Source organism: Prionailurus viverrinus, chromosome A3, assembly GCF_022837055.1.
Source record: "Prionailurus viverrinus isolate Anna chromosome A3, UM_Priviv_1.0, whole genome shotgun sequence".
Taxonomy (NCBI): Eukaryota; Metazoa; Chordata; class Mammalia; order Carnivora; family Felidae; genus Prionailurus; species Prionailurus viverrinus.
The window spans coordinates 120,701,492-120,711,117 of NC_062563.1; the positions used below are offsets into that span (position 1 = coordinate 120,701,492).

At 43.4% G+C, this 9,626-nt stretch overlaps 1 pseudogene; it reads right to left on the minus strand.

The window, feature by feature from the left end:
- Window positions 1-2,061: 2,061 nt before the first annotated feature.
- On the minus strand, window positions 2,062-3,115 carry LOC125162972 (40S ribosomal protein S11-like; annotated as a pseudogene).
- Between the last annotated feature and the right edge of the window lie 6,511 nt (window positions 3,116-9,626).

Here is a 9,626-nt window from a genome sequence, read left to right on the forward strand (position 1 = left end):
GAGTAGCTCTTTCTGCCCTTAGATCGTGTGGAGCTGAGGGGGGAGGGAGGCTTTTTTCACTTTGAACTCTCCCTGTCCGAGGACTCCCCTAAAACGATGTCGGCTTTTTTTTTTTTTTTTAATCTGTCAGAGAAGAGTCTACTTTGTTAGACAAAAGCCATTCCCACAATTATTTTAGAGATGGTCCTCCCTCCACTTTGGGCAGCATGTCAGAGAACCACAGGGCAAATGACCTCAAGATTCTTAGAAGCTCCTTTTCCAGAGAGAGCTACTACCATCACCTTATATCTTTCTGAGGTCTTAACAAAGAGTCACGGCCTCAAACTTGATTTGATCTTTACCCTGAAGCCATCCGTGTCTTCCTTGGAGACTCCTGTGGGTTAGAGACACTAGAAATACGAAACACTTGACTCTGGTAGCCAGCACACCCCACACCTCCCGTCTTCCTTCTAAATTCTGCTGGGATGCTGAACAGTTCCTCCTTGCTGTCCCTTATGGCAAAAGCTGCTAAAAAAGACAATTTACACTTTTAACATTCTGCCTGGAAATTCCCCGAGTCCGAATCATAAGCTTATTAGGCCAGTTTTCTACCTTCTAAATTCCTGCTGGGGCCGTTTCGCTGCTAGAAGACACAGGTGCCGCCTTTCCGCTCCTGCAGTAGATTTCCCCCCAAAACCTCCTGCCCCCCACCCCCAGCCTTCCTTTGCCACACAATCCAAAGCCAATACTACATGTTTCATATTTTTGTTAAGGTGCTAATTCCTTCCAGGTACCAGTTTCTGTACACTATCTATTGGTGTGAAACAAATCACTCCAAACTTTGAGTCTTAATTATTATTCCTCTCATCTTCAGGGGTCAACTGGGAGGCTCCTTTGTTGGTGTCACTAGGGCCCCTCACGTGGCTGCACTTAAACTGTAAGATCAACCGGACTGGAATGTCCTAGATGGCCTCACTCCACATCTGGCAGTAGGAGCTAATCAACAGTGAGACTGTCTCCGTTTTCCTCCCTGTGGCCTCTTCGTAGGCTAGACTGGCTTCCTTACATTATGGTCACAGGGCAGTGTTTCAAGAGAGCAAGTCCTACTGTGCAAGTATTTCCCAAGCCTCTGCTTCTGTCATGTGTGCCATTTGTCCCAACACACAAGGGCATGTGCACCATGAGGCATGACCCATTGGGGACCATCACTGTTACAGTCTACTTTGCCATGCCTCTAGACTGAATGGGTCTTCTCCTTTGGGCTCTCCTAGTGCTTTGAACCTCTACTAAAATGCACTTGAGGGGCACCTGGGTGGCTCAGTCGGTTAAGTGTCTGACTCTGGCTCAGGTCACAATCTCGCCGTTAGTAGGTTCTAAGCCTTTGTTGGACTCTGTGCTGACAGCTCAGAATCTTCGGATTCTGTGTCTCCCTCTCTCTCTGCCCCTTCACTGCTTGCGCACGCGCTCTCTCTCAAAAATAAAATAAACATTAAAAAAAAAATTTTTTAATACACTATGGCACCTGGGTGGCTCAGTCAGTTAAGCAACCAACTCTTGATTTTGGCTCACGTTTGTGGGTTCAAGCCTCGCATTGGGCTTTGACAACGTGGAGCTTGAATGGAATTCTCTCTCACCTCCTTCTCTGCCCCTCCCCCACTCACGCTCTCACACTCTCTCTCTCTCAAAAATAAATAAATAGGGGCACCTGGGTGGCTCAGTTGGTTAAGGGTCTAACTTTGGCTCAGGGGATGATCTCACAGTTCCTGAGTTTGAGACCTGCATTAGGCTCTGTGCTGACAGCATGGAGCCTGCTTCAGATCCTCTGTGTCCCTCTCTCTGCCCCTCCCCTGCTTGCACTCTCTCTTTTTCTCTCTCAAGAGTAAAATAAACATTTAAATATAAATAAATGAAATATAAAAAAAGAAATGCATTTCTTAAAAAAATAATAAAAATAAATGCACGTAATTAACACAGTCTCTCTTTAAAGTCAGCATTTCTGTTTAATTCACTGCCATCTGTAAGCTTTTTTTTTTTGTTTTGACTGGGAAAATTATTTTCTTTGGGGTGGGCAGGCGTCTAGTCTCACAACTTCCAGAGTTGCTTCTTGATGCCAGTGGCCTTGGTGACCTTGAGCACATTGCAGCACACAGTCTTGCTTGAGAGCTGGCACTCACCCACTGTGATAATGTCGCCAACATGGATGTCTCTGAAGCAAAGGGACGGGTGCATGGATATGTTCTTGTGGTGTTTCTTGAAGCGGTTGTACTTTGGGATGCAGTGGAGGTAGTCTCAGTGGATGAAAATGGTCCTCTGTATCTTCATCGTGGCCACCACACCAGACAGAATCTGCCCTCAGATGGAGACATTACCAGTAAAGGGGCATTTCTTGTCACTATAGGTGTCCTCAGTGGCCTCCGTGGGCATCTCAAAAGCCCAGACTGTTTTTGTAGTGTTGTGGAAACTTCTCCTTGCCAATTTCTCTAAGCAGGATCCTCTTCTTATTTTGAAAGATGGTCAGCTGCTTTTGGTAGGCACGCTCAGTCTGAATGTCCGCCATCTTCCCAGCCACCTGAGGAAGGGTCTGTAAGCTTCTTTAAGAAGGTAATTTCCAGGTCTGTTTTCTATCCCACCTTCTATTTCATAGGCTCATATACAGTATGTGCTCATTAAATATTAGCTGTTAGTGAGAAAGTCCTAGAAACACAGTGCAGGGCATTGTAATTTGTGTAGTGTTGGCATGTTTTTCTTCTTTGAGGTTTCTCACCAAACACCAAACATAGGTTCTCAACCTCCTCAGGTACATGACTTTTCCAGATTTCTGAAGAGCCGTGAAAGGATGCTGACTGGTGAGAATGTTTAAGATATGGTAGTCTACATATAGAATACAGTCTCATCCATCATAATCACATGTAACACCGGCATCCCGGCCAGGTACAGACCCTCTGAGGTCCAACCCAAACCCAAGGCCTACATCTCATCTCTCATAGCCACAGCTCTTTTGTGTCTGACCATGAGTCCTGGGTTTTGGGGAACTTGAAATCTAGTTGAGGAAGCATAATGGGTGTATATGAAACAACCCAAACTACTTACTCAATCAACATGTCAACAAACGTAAAAATCAATACACTACAACCGGGCCTGGCGGGGTAGGAGATACAACACAGACGTGGTCAGAATGCAATGAAGTTAGTTGTAAGACAGCCATCTCCTTGGAGGTGAAGTTTGAGTTAGATCTAGAAACAGGGTATGGACAGATATTGATGGAGACAGTAAAGGATGATGTAAGTGGTATTAGCATCTATGAAGGGACGGAGTCCAGTGAATGAGGTAGGAAATTAACACGCAATGTGCGGAAGGGAGTACGTAGATCTGGAGGTGGGGAACAACAAAAGATTGGGGAAATAAGTGGGGTGATAGACATGCCTTTAAAAACCTCAGCAAATGACACTGAGGGTCATGTGGGCACCTGAGATTGTGGGTGAGTTTGTTTCTGGAAGTTTCCTCACTCTACAGTGGTTTTCCATGCAGGGCATTAAAGAGCGAGTACTGCATACCTAAGGGAGAAATGGAGGAGGTGGGAGGCTGTCCTGCCCAGGGGGAGCCCAGAGCCCCGGGTGGCAGTGCCGGGCAGTTGCCAACACGGAGTGTGGGACTTGGCCCTCCTTGCGTTCCACGTGGTTTGCTATAGCTGTTGTGGCCCCTCCAGTTCCAAAGGGTGACTTTTTTTTTTCCTTTCTGCAATTTGGGCTCTTTGCTCGGGCATCTTTGCAAACGATGGAGACTTTGTGATGTGAGGAAAAGGAAGAACTTTCCTGGTATACAGTTGTCCTAACCAATCCTGGAAGCACCCTTAATATGACCTGAACTGAAGCCACAGAAGCCCCTGAGTAGGCCCAGAGAAGCACTCAATAGTGGTGATCCAAGCCCTAGAAGGAGTCGCTATGGGGAACAGGAAGAGGTGGAGGCTGCCACGGGCTGAGCGCTGAAATGCTGAGACGAGGAACGTAATTGTGCCGACGTGGAGCAGAAGGGGCTAACCGCAAGATGAGGAAACTGGTAAATGCGGAGAAGCAAAAAAGAGATGGGACAGCTCAGCAATGGTGACAAGAAAGCACGTTCCTGTTCCTGGGGCTTGCTGGGCTCATGCATCCTTCTCTCTGGTTCTAGAGAGGAGCACAGAGGCAGTGCCTACAAGAGGAAGGGGCACGCATAGCTCTCTTCTCTGTCCTCCCTCACGTGACAGCAGGGACCTGAAAAACTTATCTTCCAACGTCCAAGGCGGTCTGGTGACATTCAGGAAGGTGAAGCAGCTCGGCACGCCTGCCCCTGTCGCCCGTGTGGGGACAACCCGGGGTTGCACGCAGGCAGAGCCGCCTTGCTTCTTCCGCTGAGCTCATCCCCAAATGCCCTTTGCCCTCTTCCTACAATCAGAACCTCTTCAAATAACTAACTTTAACTTTAATGGAGAAGCGCGGTGGTTCTCCACTTTGGCTGCACACTCGATCACTTGCAGGCACTTTAAAAAAATGCAGTTCGTCTAGGATGGGTCCGAGATGTAGGGGCTTTTTCCAACAGCATACCAGGTGAGTGGTACATTGAGAACAGCTGGATTTGCTAATCTTGAGCCACCTTAGACAGTTCGGTCAACATGGAATTTGTTGATCTTTGGAGGTGTCTGAAAACACCACAAAAAGAATTAGCCTTTGGGAAACCAGGAAAACCTAAGAGATACCCTCCCTTGGAGACTGTGGCCCCTGGGTTGTCTTCCTGGGGAAATTCTCGAGGTTCTCTAGTGTGCCGTGTGAGCTCTGGCATCCTGAGCTTCGGCCTCCTGAGCTTCCCTCCGTAGGGCAGGATGGGAGTTCTTCGCATGATCATCGGCACACAGAAAATACCCTGGCGGCTCAGTGTAGCTGTCTCTTCATCCCGGCACCATCCTGGACAGTTTTGTTGAAGAACACAATTGCTGTCCATAATGTAAATCTTACAAAGTCCCTTTTTTATTTTTGTTTTTTAAGTTTACTTATTTTGAGAGAGAGTGAGTGAGCAAGGGAGTGGGGGAGAGGCAGAGAGAGAGAGGAAGAGAGAGAATCCCAAGCAGGCTCTGAGCTGTCAGCACACAACTCGACACGGGGCTCTCATTCATGAACCGTGAAATCATGACCTGGGCCAAAATCAAGAGTCTGCTGCTTAACCGACTGAGCCACCCAGGCACCCCAGAAAGTTTCATTCAGAAAGGTTTTCCACGCAATTTGTCACAGACTCAGACCTCACGTGATACTATGGAGAGTGAGAACACCCCTGTCTTAGCACCGCCCTCTTCCTGGCCATCCCGTCCCCAGCCAGCCTCCCAGTTGGTCTTCTGTGCCGTCTTCATTTCACGTTTGGATAAGACTGAGAACCGATGATTCAGCCTCTGGGGGGAAGGATTTCCACATTGTTACCCACTGTGCAAAACAGCCTTTCCCTTTTATCTCTTCCAAATTTGCCTCTTTCAACCACCATCAGCCAGCCCTACCTGCCGGGATTACAAGATTTGGTGACCGCATCTGACCCGACTGTGCACACCTTTGGCATGTCGCATCTAAGCCCTCATCCTCCCCCGAAGGCCAGAGTTTGGTTTTTGCTTGTCATCATGTAAAGAACACTCTTTCTGCTTGTCATTTTAATTACTCTCTATTGAACCCTTTCCAGTCCTTTCGCATCGTCCGTGAGTGCCAGAGAACAGAATGACACTCATTATGGCGTGAATTTACTCTAATTTGATACAAGGATGGGATTGTGATATTTTGTTTCCAGTATTCTTATCTGCATGTTATTAGGGATTTTTGGTGGGGATTGAAGGGCAGGGCTGTGGATTCAGAACTTCAAGAAATGGTTTTCAGGTTCATTAAATTATTTTCCTTGAGCTGTGATTATCTTCTTGTTGCCCACACTGACGCTCAGCTGGCAGGCGTCTGGCCTCCCACGCAGCTCGCTAACATCCTTCTGTAGCTTTACTTCCACTGCTGTCAGCTCACTACCTGGCCAAACTTGGTGTCACAAACGACCTTGGAGATTCCACTGCGTACCTCTCCCTCGGATAATTTATAACCGTGGAAATTAAGACTTGGATGTTCAAGCTGCCAAATGAAAATGAGACAGGTTCTAGGAGAGATTTTGAAAACTATTTTTTCCTGTTCTCAAAAAAGTGCATGCTCATTTAACAGTTTGAAAATATAAACAAATACAGAGAAAATTAAAATCACTCCTAATCCCCCCCACCCCGCCCCGAGATAATCTCTGCTAATATTTTGGTTTCTGTTCTTCCCATCTTTTCTTCAGGAAGGACAACACACACACACACACACACACACACACACACACACACACACCCCTACAAACTTTTTCCCTCTAACTTTTTTTTTTAACACAAACACTGAGAAACAAAACATTATGAGTAATTGGCAATAACTGTAATTTACTACTGCAATTAACTACCTGATGCTCTCCCAGCCTTCCTCCCACAGGGTAACTATTTTCTCCTAGTCTGGGTTTATTATTCCCTTGCTTTATAAAAGTGATTTTATAAGTTGTGGATTTAAAAAGTGAATTCATAAATTGTTTGGGTTTGCTTGATTTTAAGCTTTATAAAAATGGTATCATGCTGTAATCATACGTCTCTTGCTTTTTTCACTCAAAAGCACATTGGGTCACTTTATCCAAGCTGTTCTGTGTAGATACAATTCTTTCACTGTGGCTGTTGCTTAATATTTCCATTGTGGAGATACCCACAATTTATGCATTCGTTCTTCTCTTGCTGGTCACTTGGATTGTTCTTAGTCTTTTGCCATTATGAGCAGCGCTTGTACATGTCTCTTGGAAAATGTGTCAAGAAGTCTTTGGGGTGAAATCATTGGCTACAAAGCATGCAAAATTTCAGCTTCATGAAGCATTGCCAAACTAGCTGCACCAATTTACATTCCCGGGAATCAGTGCATAAGAGCTTCCAACTGATCAACCTCCTGTCCAACATTTGGAATCATCATCATAATGTTTTTCTTAATGTTTATTTATTTTTGAGAGAGAGAGAGAGAGAGCGAGAGCGAGAGTGAGAGAGCAACCTGGGGAGGGGCAGAGAGAGAGAAGGACAGAGGATCTGAAGTGGGCTCTGTGCAGTGAGCCTGATGCAGGACTTGAACTCAAGAACTGCAAGATCATGACCTGAGCCAAAGTCAGACACTCGACCGACTGAGCCACCCAGGCACCCCTGGGAATTGTCAGACTTTACAACTTCTGGCTCTCTAGTGGGTTTATAATATTGTAGTATTAATTTGCATTTTCCTGAATACTAAAGATCTTGAGGATCTTTTCATACATACACTTGCCATATGTGTTTGCCCTTCTGTAAAATGTCTGCTCATATTTTTGACCCTTTTCCTCTTGGGTTGTTTGTCTCTCACACATATTGTTCGGCAAAATTTGAATCATACTGCACATACCATTTTGTACTTTTCCATGACATGAAACATTCTTTTACACCGTTATTTTAATGACTGTGGCACCTTCTATTTCATGGCTATCTTGTGATTTAATCAAAGTCTTGTACCTGTATATATTTTTTCAATTTTATTTTTTAGAAATAGCTCTGGTAAGATATTCTAATGCATAGATTTAATTATACATCACTAAATATTTTTATAAAAAAAGTTTCAAGGATTTGGATTTCTGGGTCAAAGGATATCAACGTTAAAAAATGATATATATTTCCAAATCCCTTTCCAGAAAGGTTGTATAATTTATATTCTCCAAAAAACTCTTTAACACTGGATATTAAATATCAAATATTTTGCTAATTTAATTTGTAAATTTAGCAATAAAGATAATATTTTTAAATGTTTATTGGCCACTGTGTTTCGTCTTTTCCTGGTATTCTTTCCCCGGCTTATGGTTTGCATTCAACTAAAGGTATATCTAAGTACTATATACAAATTATTTGGTTTACTTCTTTCTCCCTCTTCATGTGGTTACGTCATTCATTTGACACCCAGTTGGGTTTATTTGTTTCTGTTTGCATCTAGTTACACGTTTAAACTTTTTTCTTATGCTTGCTGATTTAATTTAATTTAGTTTGTTATTATTTTTTAAACTTTATTTAATTAATCTCTATACCCCACATGGGGCTTGAACTCATGACCCTGAGATCAAGAGTTGCATGATCTCCTGACTGAGCCAGCCAGGTGCCCCTTAATTTTATTTTTGAACATATATAAATAACACAAACATGCATCCAGAAGGCAAAACTACCCCAAAAGATACCCTCAAAATTGTCCCTCCCTCTGTTATCCTTTCTACCTGTTTCCTCACCCAATTTTTTACAGGCAAACAATTTCATTGTTTTCTGATTTATTGTTCTTATGATGATCTTTTACTAAAAGAAGCAAATCCATTTTATTTTATTTCTTGTCTTTATTACACAAAATGTAACATATTAGAGATTTGCTTTTGCACCTTGCTTTAAAAAATTTTTTTTAATGTTTATTTATTTTTGAGAGAGAGAGAGAGCATGAGCTGGGGAGGAGCAGAGAGAGAGGGAGACACAGAATCTGAAGCAGGATCCAGGCTCTGAGCTGTCAGCACAGAGCCCGAAGCGGGGCTCAAACCCACGAACCGCAAGATCATGATCTGTGCTGAAGCTGGACACTTAACTGACTGAGCCACCCAGGCACCCCTGCTTTTAAAGCTTAATAATACACCCTGGAAATTATTATAAATCAGCTCATAAAGATATTCCTCACTCCTTTGTATTCCTTCCTAGGAATCGACTGTAAGTATCATGGTTTCTTCAGTCGGTCTTCTCTGTTTGGGCACTTAGGTAGCTTCCAATATTCTACAAATACAAATAATGGTACAGTGAAGAAGGGACATATGTAAGCATGCATATTATTTCTGGAGATATCTTTAGGGTAAGTTCCTAGAAGTTGGAGTGCTAGGTTGAAAGGTAAATGCACAAACCGTTCATTAGATATTGGCAAATGCCCCATTCAGAGGGGTTATACTAGTTCCCCTTCTCTGTGGTGGTATTTGTCTTCCCATAACCTCACCAACAGAGCGAGTCTCTATATGGCTGTACGGTCACCCCAACATCATGTTAAAAAGTCTTTCTTTGCCTCAGCCATTTGACTGCTTATCGTATACTAGATTTCCTAGGTGGTTGTACTGACTTCTGTACCTTCTATTCTGCTACATTGGTCTGCCTATTCATTTGCCAGAACCACATTATTTTCGTTCAAGATGCCCCACAGTAAGTTTTGATATTTGTCATCTCTCATATCTCATTTCAGTGTTTTACTAGTGATTTTTGAGTGTTTATTTTTCCATAAAAGCGTTGGCATCAATTTGTCTAGCTACAGAAAACAAGAAAAAAGCTTGTTTCTATTTTGGGGGAATCATATTAACTTTATAAATGAACATAAGGAGAACTGTCATCTTAACAATGTTGAGCTATTTTAACCGAAACCAAGGGATGTCTCTTTCAAGTATACTTTTGTGTCTTTTGGGATTGTTTTTATAGTTTTCTTTTTTCAAAGAGCCTGATTTGTTGAGACATAATTCACATACCTTTCAATTCGTCTATTTAAAGTGTACATACAATTCAGTGGTTTTAG